At 42.7% G+C, this 18,411-nt stretch overlaps 1 pseudogene; it reads left to right on the forward strand.

Moving 5' to 3' along the window:
- LOC120028704 overlaps nucleotides 1–18,411 on the forward strand; it is a 32,700-nt pseudogene that overhangs the window by 1,887 nt on the left and 12,402 nt on the right.

Genomic DNA, 18,411 nt, shown 5'->3' on the forward strand with positions numbered 1-18,411 from the left:
GCACATGACAGACAAACAACATATATTTCAGCTGTTATTCACTCCACAGTCAATAAATCTTTCCAGTAGATTTTATACACATTTGAAGACCGATCATTTCTAAGTGTATAATCTCGGTTGGCCCAGAACTAAAATCTTGTGTAATTGGTCAGCTGCTCGATAAGTTATGGGTCCATACGTATTAACAAATTGGATCAAGAGATGGTAGAACGAGGTGCTCCACCTTCTCTCTTTGCAAGTTACGGTCCGAATGTCCCCTTCCCTTCGGAAATTCAAAATATGCTAACAACTGCGAAATTGTCATTTGTCCAAATAACCAGTGCCGAAAAACCCAAACACTGGAACTACTGCGGCTCGTTATCCCACACATCCCATTCCTTTCCATACCAGTTATTTTTACGTAGAACTGTCCACAAGAGATTACTAAATTTAAGATAGAGAATATTGAATTAAAGTTTGATTCTGTTTTGTAGTGGCATCATAGAGAGTCCACGATTCTGTGACATCATAGTAAGCGCTATTGATTCTTATCTGTTTTTAAAGTAGTCCTTTTTCTCAACCAATAGGAAGTCCCCACCCAATTGACTATTCGAAAATTTTGAAAATCTCCAATGGCGCTGCCCATGCTAAAACAGGCTTTGTGGCAAGTGTGCCCTCTATCCACCTCTATAAATTGTATTATTAAATTGACATGGATAAGACACAGCCATGTTGTTAGCAGGTACATTTTCTATTATGTCCACGTTTTAAACCTTAGCATTTCTTCTGCTGGATCACCGCAACTCTATTCTGATTTGGGGGTAACATTAGTGGAGTGATTCAACTGCACAGCTCATTGATGCTCCCAATTCTGTAGTAGTAGTAGTCCACCAGGGAATAATCTTTCCATAACAATAACATCGGTTATATGACTTTTAATAGTGCATAAAGTTCTCTACAGTAAGAGCCAACCTCTGGCATCTCTCTAACAGTGGCTGTTCTATTTGATCTCTGCAGTTGGCGTTTGGATCCTTCCTGGGTGTTCTTGGACTCTGCCTGGAGGAAAACCGAAAACAGCTGGTACATAATACTACTTCTCAATCATTTGTCACATTTGTACTGTCCTTCCTTCTGAATGGTCTCTCTCTATTCCCCAGCTTATCTCATCATGTTCTTGCCTGATCCATCTCTCTCTCTCATCCTCTTGGTTATAGTTGCAGCCATGCACAGCAGAGATGGATTTGGGTAACTCCAGGCTGTGTGCAGGCTTTTTTTCCCAGCCCAACACTTTAACAACTGATTTAGCTGATAGTGGACCATTTGTTAAAAAAACAATGCACACCCCATGGCTGTTGCTCGCCCCTGATGCACAGTATTCACAGGGCTAATGACCAAAGGAGTAGTTTCAAAATAGGTTACTTGGGGTTGAGTTTTGGTTTCAGTGTGTTTCCATACTGCATCTTTCAGTTAATTGTCTTTTTTTATCTGTCAAAGAGAGTGGGAGTGATTAAGAATAGAGAGTGGTGTGGTATCCAAGTCACAGCCTCAGTTTGGTGTAAAAGACAGAAATATGGTCTGGCCTGTAAAACATTGAAGGAAAACCCCTAAAACCCATTGGATAATAGTATTGATCAAATCAAATCACATTTTATTTGACACATACACATGTTTAGCAGATGGTATTGCAGGTGTAGTGAAATGCTCGTGTTTCTAGCTCCAACGGTGTAGTAATATCTAACAATTCACACAATACACACAACCTAAAAGTAAAAGAATGGAATTGAGGAATATATAAATATATGAGCAATGTTGGAGTGGCATGGACTAAATACAGTAGAATAGAATACAGTATATACATATGAGATGTGTAAAGCAAAATTATGTAAATATTATTAAAGTGACTAGTGTTTCATTATTAAAGTGGCCAGTGATTTCAAGTCTAAATAAATGGGGCAGCAGCCTCTAAGGTGCAGGGTTACGTAACCGGGTGGAAGCCGCCTAGTGATGGCTATTTAACAGTCTGATGGCCTTGAGATAGAAGCTGTTTTTCAGTCTCTCGGTCCCAGCTTTGAGGGACATGTACTGACCTCGCCTTCTGGATGACAGTGGTGTGAACAGGCAGTGGCTCGGGCGGTTGTTGTCCTTGATGATCTTTTTGGCCTTCCTGTGACATCAGGTGCTGCAGGTGTCCTGGAGGGCAGGTAGTTTGCCCCTGTGGTTGTGGGTGGTGAAGTTGCCGTAACAGGCAACAGCCCGACAGGATGCTCTCAATTGTGCATCTGTAAAAGTTTGTGAGGGTTTTAGGTGCCAAGCCAAATTTCTTCATCCTCCTGAGGTTGAAGAGGCGCTGTTGCACCTTCTTCACCACCCTCTCTGTGTGGGTGGACCATTTCAGATCGTCAGTGATGTGTACGCAGAGGAACTTGAAGCTTTCCACTTGCTCCACTGCAGTCCTGTCGATGTGGATAGGGGCGTGCTCCCTCTACTGTTTCCTGAAGTCCACAATCAGCTCCTTTGTTTTGTCGACATTAAGTGAGATGTTATTTTCCTGGCACCACTCTCCCAGGGCCCTCACCTCCTCACTGTAGGCTGTCTCATCATTGTTGGTAATCAGGACTACTACCTGTGTGTCGTCTGCAAACTTGATGATTGAGTTGGAGGCGTGCGTAGCCACGCAGTCATGGGTGAACAGGGAGTACAGGAGGGGACTGAGCATGCACCCTTGCACCCATGTATTAGAGGTGTTGTTTCCTACCTTCACCACCTGGGGCAGCCCGTCAGGAAGTCCAGGACCCAGTTGCACAGGTCGGGGTACAGACCCAGGGCCCTGAGCTTAATGATGAGCTTGGAGGGTACTATGGTGTTGCATGCTGAGCTATAGTCAATGAACAGCATTCTTACATTAGGTATTCCTCTTGTCCAGATGGGATAGGGCAGTGTGCAGTGTGATGGCATTGTCTGTGGATCTATTGGGGCGGTAAGCAAATTGAAGTGGGTCTAGGATGTCAGGTAAGAGGTGATATGATGGAGGTGATATGATCCTTAACTAGCCTCTTAAAGCACTTCATATTGACATACGTGAGTGCCACGGGGCGATAGTCATTTAGTTCAGTTACCTTTGCTTTCTTGGGTACAGGAACAATGGTGGACATCTTGAAGCAAGTGGGGGAAAAAAATTCTAGATCACCTGTACTCCACACACAGAGACGCATACAAAGCTCTCCCTCGCCCTCCATTTGGTAAATCCGACCACAACTCTATCCTGCCTGCCATCCTGCCATCCAGGATGGCTAAGCTGCCTGCCATCCAGGACCTCTACACCAGGCGGTGTCAGAGGAATGCCCTAAAAATTGTCAAAGACCCCCAGTCATAGACTGTTCTCTCTACTACTGCATGGCAAGGATCCTGGTCAGACACCATATCTACTGGTAGTCCATGGATCCGGAAGACGTGCTGCACCATGAGCTGGGCCATCTCTTTGGCAGAGGATAGTTTGGGGAGAGGAATGAAGTGGGCGGCTTTAGGAAACCAATCTATGGTAGGCCACCAAAAGCGCTGTTGTACAAAGACCAGGGTCCGACGGCAGCCTGGGTGGCAGGCATGCCTGGATGAGTGGGCCCACTTTAGGACAGCGGAGCGGACGGCGTCAGGAACAAACATCCGGTTATCAGGCCCCCGGATGAATCCTACAGCTAGGGAGTCCTCCATCGCCTTGGTCTCTGGTCCTGACAGAGAGTACAGTCGTCCCCGGGGCGCAGTCGTGCTAGGGAGCAGGTCAATCCCGCAGTCATAAGGTCGGTGCGGTGGAAGCGAAGTGGCCCGGGCTTTGTTGAACATGTCCCGGAGGTCCTGGTACTCTGCGGGAATGGCGGAGAGGTCTGGGGCGACTTCCCGAGCCCACAGGAAGACATCCCGGGGCAGGTTGTGCTGACTTCAGGCAATGGGCGTGGCAGAACGGGCTCCAGTAGACCCGTTAATTAGGGGATTGTGTCACTGGAGCCAGAAGAATCCCAATACCACGGGAATCTGAGGAGACTTAATGAGCAGGAACTGGATAGCCTCGTTGTGGTTCCCTGACACAAGTAGGTTGATGGGAGTGGTGTTGTGGGTGACCCGGCCTATAGAGTGCCCGTTCAGTGCTCTAACGTCCATGGGAATGGAGCGGGGCTGAGTGGGGATGCCCAGCTCGGAAGCCAGGGTAGAGTCCAAAAGGCTCTCATCGGCCCCAGGTCAGTAATCCAGATTGGTAGGGAAAAGATACAGGATGGCAGGCAGGGTCAGGGCAGGCAGGAATGGTCAAAACTGGGAAACAAGAAAACAGGAACTATAGCAAAGACAGGAGCAAGGGAAAAACACTGGTAGTGTGTTTGTCTGGTAACAGCCAGACAGAGAACACAGGTATAAATACACAGCGGATAATGGGGAAGATGGGCAACACCTGGAGGGGTGTGGAGACAATCACAAAGACCGGTGAAACAGATCAGGGTGTGACACCCATGGTACTCTCTGTTCTGTTCACTCTCCACCTCATACAGCAGGACTAATCATTAACACGTTAGAGAAGATGGACAGAGTAGAGTGTGTGTGTGTGTGTGTGCATGCGTGTGTGTGCGTGTGTAGTGGATAAGGATATTGATGAGTATATGTGGGGCTGCACCATCTCATTTTATCCAGCAGAAGAAAACACTGTGAAAAAGGAGGCAGATACTGAGTGTATAAACATAAAGCAACTCGTTATGTCGATGAAAGATGGGGAGATGGAGAAAGTGAGGGGACCTCAGCATAGATGAGAAGATGTGCCTGGCTTGGAAAGTATCTCAATGCCTGCAGTGCAGACGCTCACTCACTCACTCACTCACTCACTCACTCACTCACTCACTCACTCACTCACTCACTCACTCACTCACTCACTCACTCACTCACTCACTCACTCACTCAAACTAGTTAATGTGTGAATCTTAGAAAATATTGCCAGATGGGTATTTGTTAGCTGTTCTTCTGTTATCAATACCTTTTACCACAGTTTTCTTGGAATTTAGAAAAACTGTAAACATTCGGGAGGTTGTAATATGAAGTAAAGGAGTCAGCTAATTATTCTCACCTGCTCATTTCTGTCTCTTGTTACGGTTCTTGTAATCGTATAAGAAAACAAGAGTATTTCCAATTAAAATCACAATTCACATTCCAGGTGATTACCTCATGAAGCTGGTTGAGAGAATGCCAAGAGTTTGCATAGCTGCCATCAAGGCAAAGGGTGGCTACTTTGAAGAATCTCAAATACAAAATATATTTTGATATGTTTAACACTTCTTTGGTTACTACATGATTCCATATGTGTTGATGTCTTCACTATTATTCTACAATGTAGAAAACAGTAAAAATAAAGAAAAACCCTTGATTGAGTAGGTGTTCTAAAACTTTTGACCGGTAGTGTACTACAATGCCTTCAGAAAGTATTTACACCCCTTGACTTTTTCCACATTTTGTTGTGTTACAGCCTGAATTTAAAATTGATTAAATTTAGGTTTTTTTGTCAGTAGCCAACACACATACCTCATAATGCCAAAGTGGAATTATGTTTTTCAAAATTGTTACAAATTAATGAAAAATAAAAAGCTGAAATGTCTTGAGTCAGTAAGTATTCAACCCCTTTGTTATGGCAAGCATAAATAAGTTCAGGAGTAACAATTTCCTTAACAATTCACATAATAAGTTCCATGGACTCACTCTGTGTGCAATAATATTGTTTAAAATGATTTTTGAATTACTACCTCATCTCTGTACCCCACACATACAATTATCTGTAAGGTCCCTTAGTCGAACAGTGAATATCAAACACAGATTCAACCACAAAGACCAGGAAGTATTTCCAATGCCTCGCAAAGAAGGGCACCTATTGGTAGATAGGCACCTATTGGTAGACACACAAAAAAAAACAGATATTGAATATCCCTTTGAGCATGGTGAAGTTATTAATTACACTTTGGATGGTGTATCAATACAGTTACCAAGAGGAACGAAACGGCTCAGGAATTTCACCATGAGATCAATGGGGACTTTAAAACAGTTACAGAGGTTATTCAAATCAATTCAAATCAATGTTTAGTTGTAACGTGCGCCGAATACAACAGTGAAATGCTTACTTACAGGCTCTAACCAATAGTGCAAAAAAGGTGTTAGGTGAACAATAGGTAAGTAAAGAAATAAAACAGTAAAAAGACAGGCTATATACAGTAGCGAGGCTATAAAGTAGCGAGGCTACATACAGACACCGGTTAGTCAGGCTGATTGAGGTAGTATGTACATGTAGATATGGTTAAAGTGACTATGCATATATGATGAACAGAGAGTAGCAGTAGCGTAAAAGAGGAGTTGGTGGGTGGCGGGACACAATGCAGATAGCCCGATTAGCCAATGTGCGGGAGCACTGGTTGGTCGGCCCAATTGAGGTAGTATGTACATGAGTGTATAGTTAAAGTGACTATGCATATATGATAAACAGAGAGTAGCAGCAGCGTAAAAAGAGGGGTTGGGGGGGGGGGGCACACAATGCAAATAGTTCGGGTAGCCATTTCATTACCTGTTCAGGAGTCTTATGGCTTCGGGGTAAAAACTGTCGAGAAGCCTTTTTGTCCTAGACTTGGCACTCAGGTACCGCTTGCCATGCAGTAGTAGAGAGAGCAGTCTATGACTGGGGCCGCTGGGGTCTTTGACAATTTTTAGGGCCTTCCTCTGACACCTCCTGGTGTAGAGGTCCTGGATGGCAGGCAGCTTAGCCCCAGTGATGTACTGGGCCGTACGCACTACCTACCCTCTGTAGTGCCTTGCGGTCAGAGGCCGAGCAATCGCCGTACCAGTCAGGATGCTCTCGATGTTGCAGCTGTAGAACCTTTTGAGGATCTCAGGACCCATGCCAAATCTTTTTAGTTTCCTGAGGGGGAATAGGCTTTGTCATGCCCTCTTCACGACTTTCTCGGTGTGTTTGGACCATTCTAGTTTGTTGTTGATGTGGACACCGATGAACTTGAAGCTCTCAACCTGCTCCACTACAGCCCTGTCGATGAGAATGGGGGCGTGCTCGGGCCTCCTTTTCCTGTAGTCCACAATCTCCTTAGTCTTGGTTACGTTGAGGGATAGGTTGTTATTCTGGCACCACATGGCCAGGTCTCTGACCTCCTCCCTATAGGCTGTCTCGTCGTTGTCTGTGATCAGGCCTACCACTGTTGTGTTGTCTGCAAACTTAATGATGGTGTTGGAGTCGTGCCTGGCCATGAGGTCGTGGGTGAACAGGGAGTACAGGAGGGGACTGAGCATGCACCCCTGTGGAGCTCCAGTGTTGAGGATCAGCTTGGCAGATGTGTTGCTACCTACCCTCACCACCTCGGGGCGCCCCGTCAGGAAGTCCAGTTGCAGAGGGAGGTGTTTAGTCCCAGGATCCTTAACTTAGTGATGAGCTTTGAGGGTACTATGGTGTTGAACGTTGAGCTGTAGTCAATGAATAGCATTCTCACATAAGTGTTCCTTTTGTCCAGGTGGGAAAGGGCAATGTGGAGTGCAATAGAGATTTCATCATCTGTGGATCTGTTTGGGCAGTATGCAAATTGGAGTGGGTCTACGGTTTCTGGGATAATGGTGTTGATGTGAGCCATTACCAACCTTTCAAAGCACTTCATGGCTACGGACGTGAGTGCTACGGGTCTGTAGTCATTTAGGCAGGTTGCCTTTGTGATCTTGGGCACAGGAACTATGGTGGTTTGCTTGAAACATGTTGGTATTACAGACTCAGTCAGGGACATGTTGAAAATGTCAGTGAAGACACCTGCCAGGATTCTACTCAGGCCCATACTCTACACAGACTGGTGCGCCATAACCAATCAGAGCTGCAGTATCCCTATATGTAAATAGACCATTGTCATATATGGATCTGTGCCATTCACTTTGAACTGTGTTAACAACATGAGTGGGGCAAAGTAGATGTGCTTGTTTTGAGATCAAAGCAAGAACTGCATGTAGCCAGGTGTGTACATTTGTTAATATTCTTTGCTAGTAAGTGAGTTATTAGCCCAGTTATAGCTCATTTCTAGTCAGCAATGGGGGAGTGGTTGCTAACTACAAGAGCACAAAACATGTACATTTCTAGCCATCTTTGAAAAGCAAGACAGGTAAATAGCTTTTTTCTGTATTAAAGGGGCATTGTTGTATTTTGAGACAGGCTTGAATAAGCTAAGTAGCCAATAGACAGAGGGTAGCATAATTGATCTAATTCTCTGTAATAATGGTATGGGAATAATAATTAATTACATTTTGTAAAGTGGTTTCTTGCATCAAACAACACAACATTTTCAGTCACCTCCTTGTCTGAAGGACAAGTGGATAAACAGGTTAATGTCAAGCCCTGCATATTTTTTTCAAAGTCTCATTGAATGTAGGCTTACATTGAACAACATACATTGTCTGCTACTGTAGGCTGAATGATAGAACAGCTATTTCCATGTGAAAATGTGGGATGCATTTTCTCCATTGTTTTTTTTAATGGTAGGCGACTCTGATAGGCCTACATTATGATCAAACAGCCACTGTTATAACTATAACTTAAAGCGTGTACAGCCTCAGTGTTCACAGTAAACGCATGCCAGAAGTTGCATTGAATTTTCAAAACTTTTTTGTTTGCGCTCAGCAGACCTGAAATTTGCTCAGTGCCGAAACATTGATTATAGTTATGCTTGTAATCGTTAAGGACTGGAGAGTTTTTCAAGATACAAAATAAACCGAATGGAGCTAAGCACAGGCAAAATCCTAGAGGATAACCTGGTTCTGTCTGCTTTCCACCAGACACTGGGAGATGAATTCACCTTTCAGCAGGACAATAACATAAAACACAATGCCAGATCTACACTGGAGTTGCTTACCAAGAAGACAGTGAATGTTCCTGAGCGGTTATAGTTTTTACTTAAATTTACTTTAAAATATATGGCAAGATCTGACAATGGTTGTCTAGCAATGATCAAAAACCATTTTGACAGAGCTTGAAGAATTTAAAAAAGAATAAATGGGCAAATATTGCACAATCCAGATGTGGAATGCTCTTATAGACTTACCCAGAAAGACTCACAGCTGTAATTGCTTCCAGAGGTGCTTCTACAAAGTATTGACCCAGGGGTGTGAATACGTATGTAAATGTGATATTTCATTTTCAATAAATTTGCAAACATTTCTAAAAACATATTTTCACTTTGTGATGATGTGGTATTATGTGTAGATGGGTAAAAAAAATACATTTAATTTGAATTCAGGGTATAACACAACAAAATACGGAATACGTCAAGCGGTATGAACACTTTCTGAAGGCACTGTGTTCAGTATATATTGAGATCTGGACGCGGACCCCTCCAGTACCTCCGCGGACAAGAACCCCTGTATTGGGGCATGTAATGGAAAACTTAAAAAAATGTTTTGCAACTGTGGAAAAATGTATTTCTTATTAGGAAGTCAATGTACTGTAGTTCCTTCCTGTTTCTGGCAGTTCTCTTCAGTTTGGTGCCTACCCACTGGGCACAGATATCATTTCAACTTCTAGTTTTGAGTTACATTTCGTTGAGATGTCATCTAATGTGACTTCAACATGAAGTCCACCATGTCATTGGATTTAAGTTCAAAGTTAGGGTAAAAAAATATGAAATTCCCTTACGTTGATGACTTTTTGCAAATCCAATCAGTTTTCCACGTGGATCCAACGTCATCAGATTGAGTTCTTTGTTGAAATTAAGTGGAAACAACATTGATGCAACCAATTTTTTCCTAGTGGGTAATGAACACGTCCCAAAGCATGCTTCCCTCAGGTCCACAAACTCCCTCCCACCCCTTCCCGCATCTGTTTCTAATTGTCTGTTGGCGGCCACAGCTCCTTCATATCCTCTCTCTCTCTCTCTCTCTGTGGATATTGTGTTAACACTGGGTGACATTTAGTTTAATCTGTTCAGCTATTTTGTCTGACATAATGTCTTAATTTATATATGCGCCCAACTGTGTTTATTGTAACAATCATTTGGTTTTCTGTCTTCATCAGATGAAATTGAAAGCTTTAAACATCCCACTGGGCACACACTGGTTGAATCAAAGTTGTTTCCACGTCATTTCAATTAAATGACCTTGAACCAACGTGGAATAGACGTTGAATTGACGTCTGTGCAAGTGGGATTGCTACAACCCACTTGGAAGGATATGCGCAGTGTACTGTCTTCCTAGTTTTGTTGTTGAACATTAGTCCTACTAGCATGTGCTCAGTCATGTGTGTATGTTACTATCTTTTTGAATAATGTATTTTTCCCTTTCTCTCCAGCTTGTGGCGGCCATTGTTTTCCTCAGTTTCGGAATCATTGCCTCCTTCCTGTGTCTGGTGGTGGATGGTGTCTTCATCGTTTTCAACATGGTGAGTCACGTTGCTGCTCCATGTGTGTCTTTCAGCTCAACGTACTGTATCACATGGTATTTAAGACAATTGTGACCGTAAATGAAAATCTAAAGCAAATGTATTTCTCATTGAGTGAAAATAGCAATAGTAGGAGGAAAAAAACTAATTTGTCGTCAGTAGGCTTGATCTCAGTTTCTCTTCCCCAGTCTCTGATCTTGATGTCATGCATGAGAGTGTTCGTAAGAATAGCTATGATATTAGTGTTCATGCATGAGTGTTTCAATGTGTGTGGATGGAGATTGACCCACCCTGTCTGTAATGTTGACAGCAGATTGATGGAGCCTCACTCCCTGTGGATGAGTGTGATCATGAGAAACCTTTGGGTGAGAGAGCATCCTCTCCTCCCATTTCAATGTGTTAACCCAACTGAAAATTTCACATCAAATGTTCCATTTGCCATGCCAAATGGCACAATATACAAAACTGTAATACTTGCAATAAACTTTAAAACACATTTAAATCTCAAAGTGGAACAATGCATAGCTACACAATGACAATGCAATATAATATTCATGTGTACATTTCTAGGGAAATGGCAAGATGCAAAGGACCCATGGTCCAGAATTGTGCCTACACAGTATATCTATCTGTCTATCTGTCTATCTGTCTATCTGTCTGTCTGTCTGTCTGTCTGTCTGTCTGTCTGTCTGTCTGTCTGTCTGTCTGTCTGTCTGTCTGTCTGTCTGTCTGTCTGTCTGTCTGTCTGTCTGTCTGTCTGTCTGTCTGTCTGTCTGTCTGTCTGTCTGTCTGTCTGTCTGTCTGTCTGTCTGTCTGTCTGTCTGTCTGTCTGTCTGTCTGTCTGTCTGTCTGTCTGTCTGTCTGTCTGTCTGTCTGTCTGTCTGTCTGTCTGTCTGTCTGTCTGTCTGTCTGTCTGTCTGTCTGTCTGTCTGTCTGTCTGTCTGTCTGTCTGTCTGTCTGTCTGTCTGTCTGTCTGTCTGTCTGTCTGTCTGTCTGATTGTCTGATTGTGTAGGGCATCTTTGTCTGTGTTAGTATGTAGTGGAAGGAAGGCTGGGGAACCCAGCAAGCAAGTTATTTTATTAGACCAGTGATCCCAAAGCTTCAGGTAGGAATGTTTGCCTCTATCAAAGCCCTATTAAAAAAATCTAAAGAAACCAAAAGTGAATTGTAAAATATAAAGCACCAATAATACCCCCAAATGAACAAGGTAGACAATACGCCATGTATTATGTATCTAAGTGAGTGTTTTCTTATGCAATGATTCATTATGTAAATTATGCAATTCTTCTGTTTTTCTCTAAACTGTGAGCAAGAAAGTAAAAGCAGACAGAAATAAGTCTTTGGGTATAGCAGACTGGTCTCATAGACTAGACGTAACATAGTAAATGGAAGTCCTTGACACCCAAATTAGTATGATATGTTCGGTTTGGTATGGTTACAGATAGGTTACTTAAAGCAAAAATGAAAGAAGGATGGTTGGTCGGGGTGGATGTGTGGGCGTATAACATGACTGTCTAGCAACCCAAAAGTTGCGTGTTCAAATTTAATCACGGACAACTTTTGCATTTTAGCTAATTAGCAACTACTTACTCCTTTATAGCTACTTTGCAACTATTTAGCATATTAGCTAACCCTTCCCCTTCCCCTAACCCTAACCATATCCCTTTTAGCTAAACTTTCCACTAACCCTTAACCCTAATCTTAACCCTTCAACCTAACCTTAACCCTAACACCTAATCCCTAGAGCTAGCTAACGTTAGTGTTAGCCACCTAGCTAACGTTAGCCACAACAAATTGGAAATCGTAACATATATTCGTAACATATTGTACGTTTTGTAATTCGTAACATATCATAAGAATTGGATGATGGACATCCACAAATTAATATACAGTCAATTCAGAAAGTATTCAGACCCCTTGACTTTTTCCACATTTTGTTACGTTACAGCATTATTCTAAAATTAAAAAATTAAAAAAATCCTCATCAATCTACACATGATACCCCATAATGACATAGAAAAAACAATTGTATTTTAAATTTAGCAAATCTATTAAAACTAAATAACATTAATACCTTCTTTACATAAGTATTCAGACCCTTTGCTATGAGACTCGACATTGATCTCAGGTGCATACTTTTTCCATTGATCATCCTTGAGATGTTTCTACAACTTGATTGGAGTCCACTTGTGGTAAATTCAATTGGTTGGACATGATTTGGAAAGGCACACAGCTGTCTATATATGGTCCCAGTTGACAGTGCATGTCAGAGCAAAAACCAAACCACGGGGTTGAAGGAATTGTCCGTAGAGCTCCGAGACAGGATTGTGTCAAGGCACAGATCTGGGTCAAGGGTACCAAAACAATTCTCCAGCATTGAAGGTCCCCAAGAACAGAGTGGCCTCCATCATTCTTAAAAGGAAGAAGATTGGAATCACCAAGAGTCTTCCTAGAGCTGGCCGCCCGGCCAAACTGAGTAATCAGGGGAGAAGGGCCTTGGTGAGGGAGGTGACCAAGAACCCGATGCTCCACAGAGCTCCAGTTCCTCTGTGGAGATAGGAGAACCTTCCAGAAGGTCAACCATCTCTGCAGCTCTCCACCAATCAGGCCTGTATGGTACAGTGGCCAGACGGAAGCCACACCTCTTTAAAAAGGCACATGACAGCCCGCTTGCAGTTTGCCAAAAGGCACCTAAAGACTCTCAGACCATGAGAAACAAGGTTCTCTGGTCTGATGAAACCAAGATTTAACTCTTTGGCCTGAATGCCAAGCGCCACGTCTGGAGGAAACCTGGGACCATCCCTACAGTGAAGCATGGTGGTGGCAGCATCATGCTGTGGGGATGTTTTTCAGCAGCAGGGACTGGGAGACTAGTGTTAAGATGGCGCTAGAGAAGAAGACTGACGTTTTACGTGTTCCTATCCAATTGTGTCTTTTTAACTTATTCACGTTTTAACTTATTTTGTACATAATATTGCTGCTACCATCACTTATGATCAAAAATAACTTCTGGACATCAGAACTGCGATTACTCACCACGAACTGGCAGAATATTATTTTCCTTTAACGAGTCCGACGAGCCCGACGTGAATGACATACTGCTTTCAAAGGGAACAGGCCCAGATCCCCGTCATTTGCGTGAAGAGAAGGCAGAGAAAAAGGGGCCTTCTGAGAATTAGTGGGCGATCTAATAAACCCCCGCTGCCTTCCATTCTGCAAGCAAACGTGCAATCTTTGGAAAACAAAATCGATGACCTACGTGGAAGATTAAATTACCAACGGGACATTCAAAATTGTAATATCTTATTCTTCACGAAGTCATGGCTGAACGACGACATTATCAACATACAGCTGGCTGGTTATACGCTGTATCGGCAGGATAGAACAGCGGCGTCTGGTAAGACAAGGGGCGGCGGACTATGTATTTTTGTAAATAACAGCTGGTGCACGATATCTAAGGAAGTCTCAAGGTTTTGCTCACCTGAGGTAGAGTATCTCATGATAAGCTGTAGACCACACTATCTACCTGGAGAGTTTATCTGTATTTTTCATAGCTGTCTACATACCACCACAGACTGAGGCTGGCACTAAGACCGCACTCAGTGAGCTGTATTCCACCATAAGCAAACAGGAAAACGCTCACCCAGAGGCGGCACTCCTAGTGGCCTGGGACTTTAATGCAGGGAAACTTAAATCCGTTTTTCCAAATTTCTATCAGCATGTTAAATGTGCAACCAGAGGGGAAAAAACTCTGGACCACCTTTACTCCACACACAGATATGCATACAAAGCTCTCCCTCGCCCTCCATTTGGCAAATCTGACCATAATTCTATCCTCCTGATTCCTGCTTACAAGCAAAAATTAAAGCAGGAAGCACCAGTGACTCGATCAATAAAAAAGTGGTCAGATGAAGCAGATGCTAAGCTACAGGACAGAGCATGCACTGACAACCTGGCAAGTGTCTTCACTGACATTTTCAACCTCTCCCTGTCCGAGTCTGTAATACCAACATGTTTCAAGCAGACCACCATAGTGTTCTTGGGCACAGGGACTAAGGGAACCTGTCTAAATGACTACCAACCCATAGCACTCACGTCTGTAGCCATGAAGTGCTTTGAAAGGCTGGTCATGGCTCACATCAACACTATTATCACAGAAACCCTAGACCCATTCCAATTTGCATACCGCCCCAATAGATCCACGGATGATGCAATCTCTATTGCACTCCACACTGCCCTTTCCCACCTGGACAAAAGGAACACCTATGTGAGAATGCTATTCATTGAATACAGCTCAGCGTTCAACACCATAGTGCCCTCAAAGCTCATCACTAAGCTAAGAACCCTGGGATTAAACACCTCCCCCTTCATGACTACCCAGACTATTTGCATTGCCCCCCTCCTTTTACACCGCTGCTACTCTATGCATAGTCACTTTAATAACTCTACCTACATGTACATATTACCTCAATTACCTCAACTAACCGGTGCCCCCGCACATGGACTCTGTACCGGTGCCCCCCTGTATATAGTCTCACTATTGTTATTTTAATGCTGCTCTTTAATTACTTGTTACTTTAATTTCTTATTCTTATTTTTTATTTTTTTAACTGCATTGTTGGTTAGGGGCTTGTAAGTAAGTATTCCACTGTTGTATTTGGCGCATGTGACTAATACAATTTAATTTGGGTCAGGTTTGAGGGAAAGATGAACAGAGCAAAGTATAGAGAGATCCTTGATGAAAACCTGCTCCAGAGTGCTCAGGACCTCAGACTGGGGCGAGGGTTTACCTTCCAATAGGACAATGACCCAAAGCACACAGCCAAGACAATGCAGGAGTGGCTTCGAGACAAGTAACTGAATGTCTTTGAGTGGCCCAGCTAGAGCCCGGACTTGAACCCTGACCCGGACCTGAAAATAGCTGTGCAGCAACACTCCCCATCCAACCTGACAGAGCTTGAGAGGAGGATCTGCAGAGAAAAATGTGAGAAACTCCCCAAATACAGATGTGCCATGCTTGCAGCATAATACACAAGAAGACTCGAGGCTGTAATCACTGCCAAAAGTGCTTCAACAAAGTACTGAGTAAAGAGTCTGAATACTTATGTAAATGTGATAAAGTTTTTTATTTGTAATACATTTGCAAAACATTTCTAAAAACCTGTTTTTCCTTGTCATTATGGGGTATTGTCTGTAGATTGATGAGAGAGAAAAAAAACAATTTAATACATTTTAGGGTAAGGCTGTAATGTAAAACAAAATGTGGAAAAAGTGAAGGGGTCTGAATACTTTCCAAATACACTGTATACCATACGAAACGTAACACATCATACTAAAAGCAGTCTCTTGGATTTACGTACAGAATAATATGAAATGCTATGAGACCACTTTGGGAATAGGGACACTAGACTCCACTGGTTGTCTGTTTCCCAATAAGTCTTGATCTGTAAGCAACCCCCACACCACTCGTTTGACATTTATTTGTATTTTTGATTCCAAGTAGGATTTGACCCCTGGAAGGGATTAGTATTAAAGTGAAAAAAAAGGATCGACATTTAAACGTTTAGCCTTTCCTCATACTGTCAATATTACTAGGCCATAGTTCTGTTCACAATTATCAACTGGCCAAATCAAGTCCATACAGTCATCTGGCTTAGATGTCTGTCTCTAGGTTCTATCAATGCTTATGCTTAGATTTTGTCACAGAAACATTCCAATGCACTGTACAGATGTAGGATCTTAATTTGAGCAAGTTTGCTAAAGCAGGAAGATAATCCTGCAGCAACAGGAAATGTCAATTATTTTGTAGATTATAATTAATCAACATTTTTGTAGGGGTTGATAAATGTTTCATAAGTGAAAATCAAGTCTGAAATTTCAAAGTGGAAATTACAAACCTCAGAAGCCTTTTTAAAACCCCAAATACACTACAAGTTTTACATTTCTTGCATTGCAGGAAAGTTCTTCTACAACAGGGTGATCAAATTAAGATCCTACATTTTTATGTATTCGGTACTTACAGATGTCAACTTGACTAGTTCCAACGTAGTGTCCAACTTGTTGCTATAAATACTTATCTTGTAATGGCTTTCATTGGTGGAAGGAGAGGAGGACCAAAATGCAGCATGGTACGTATCCATAATAACTTTTAATGAGAACGAATACAAAATACAAAAAGAACAAGAGAATCAAAATGAAAACCGAAACAGTCCCGAATGGTGAAAACACTAAAACGGAAAACAACTACCCACAACCCATAGTGGGAAAACAGGCTACCTAAGTATGATTCTCAATCAGAGACAACGATCGACACCTGCCTCTGATTGAGAACCATACTAGGCCAAATACATAGAAATATAACGTATAGAACAAAACATAGAAAAACAACAGAATGCCCACCCCAACTCACGCCCTGACCAAACTAAAATAAAGACATAAAAAAGGAACTAAGGTCAGAACGTGACATATCTACAGTATGTGTTGAACGGCGTAGTACATAACTACTATCTGTTTACAACGCCTTAGCAAAACCCCTTCTGCTTTTAACATATACAGTACCAGTCAAAAGTCTGGACGCACCTACTCATTCCAAGGTTTGTCTTTATTTTTTACTATTTTCTACATTGTAGAATAATAGTGAAGACATCAAAACTATGAAATAACACATATTGAATCATGTAGTAACCAAAAAAGTGTTAAACACAGCTTTGCACACTCTTGGCATTCTCTCAACCAGCTTCATGAGGAATGTTTTTCCAACAGTCTTGAAGGAGTTCCCACATATGCTGAGCACTTGTTGGCTGCTTTTCCTTCACTCTAAGGTCCAGCTCATCCCAAACCATCTCAATTGGGTTGAGGTCGGGTGATTGTGGAGGCCAGGTCATCTGATGCAGCATGGACTCTACAAGATGTCGAAAGCGTTCCACAGGGATTCTGGCCCATGTTGACTCCAAAGCTTCCCACAGTTGTATCAAGTTGGCTGGACGTTCTTTGGGTGGTAGACCATTCTTGATACACACGGGAAACTGTTGAGTGTGGAAAACCCCAGCAGCGTTACAGTTCTTGACACACTCAAACCGGTGCGCCTGGCACCTACCACCATACACCTTTCAAAGGCACTTAAATGTTTAGTCTTGCCCATTCACCCTCTGAATGGCACACAGTCCATGTCTCAATTGTCTCAAGGCTTAAAAACCTCTTTAACCAGTCTCCTCCCCTTCATCTACGCTGATTGAAGTGGATTTAACAGGTGGCATCAATAAGAGGCCATAGCTTTCACCTGGATTCACATGGTCAGCCTATGTCATGGAAAGAGCAGGTGTTCCTAAAGTTTTGTACACTCACTGTATATATATTTTATATCCGTCTTCTGTTTTATTGGAGAACTTTACAATGCCAGAACGATATGGAGTGTAATTGGTAATGCTATTCAAAAGGTGTGTGCTGGAAATGGATTGAGTCATTGCAGCTGTCTTTAAACTATACAACTGCTGTCTATTCAATTCTCTCATGCATTAAGATATCATGTCTCTCTGTCTCTTTCTCTCTCCCTTCCCACACCAGGATGTCCGTCCTCTGAAAGCAGGAAGATGCCAGTTTTACACGAGTGGAAACAGCTACATCTATGAGAATTACTATGCCTCTGTAAGTACAACTGCACTCATAGCAATATGACTTACTGTGTCAGCTATACCGTCCAATTCAGAAAATACGTGTGGTACATACTGTCTGGCAGGGGAAATCACCTTTGACTAATCTCTGCTTGTACTGTACCTGTCACTCAATACTGTTGATTGGAGTGTCTGCCACCTCTTGCAGGTGCCATGCCAGGGTCTCACGGAGTCATGTAAGATGAAGGTACGCAGTGGGACCTGCTACTGCTGCGACCTTTATGACTGTGCCAAGTGAGTCAAAGATACACCAACGTTAAAAGGTCCATCATGTAGCTTTGTGTGCTACCCAATACATTTCTGATGGAAATGTTATAGATCTGTCATTCTTA

This window comes from Salvelinus namaycush, chromosome 34 (assembly GCF_016432855.1).
Source record: "Salvelinus namaycush isolate Seneca chromosome 34, SaNama_1.0, whole genome shotgun sequence".
In the NCBI taxonomy this organism is placed as follows: Eukaryota; Metazoa; Chordata; class Actinopteri; order Salmoniformes; family Salmonidae; genus Salvelinus; species Salvelinus namaycush.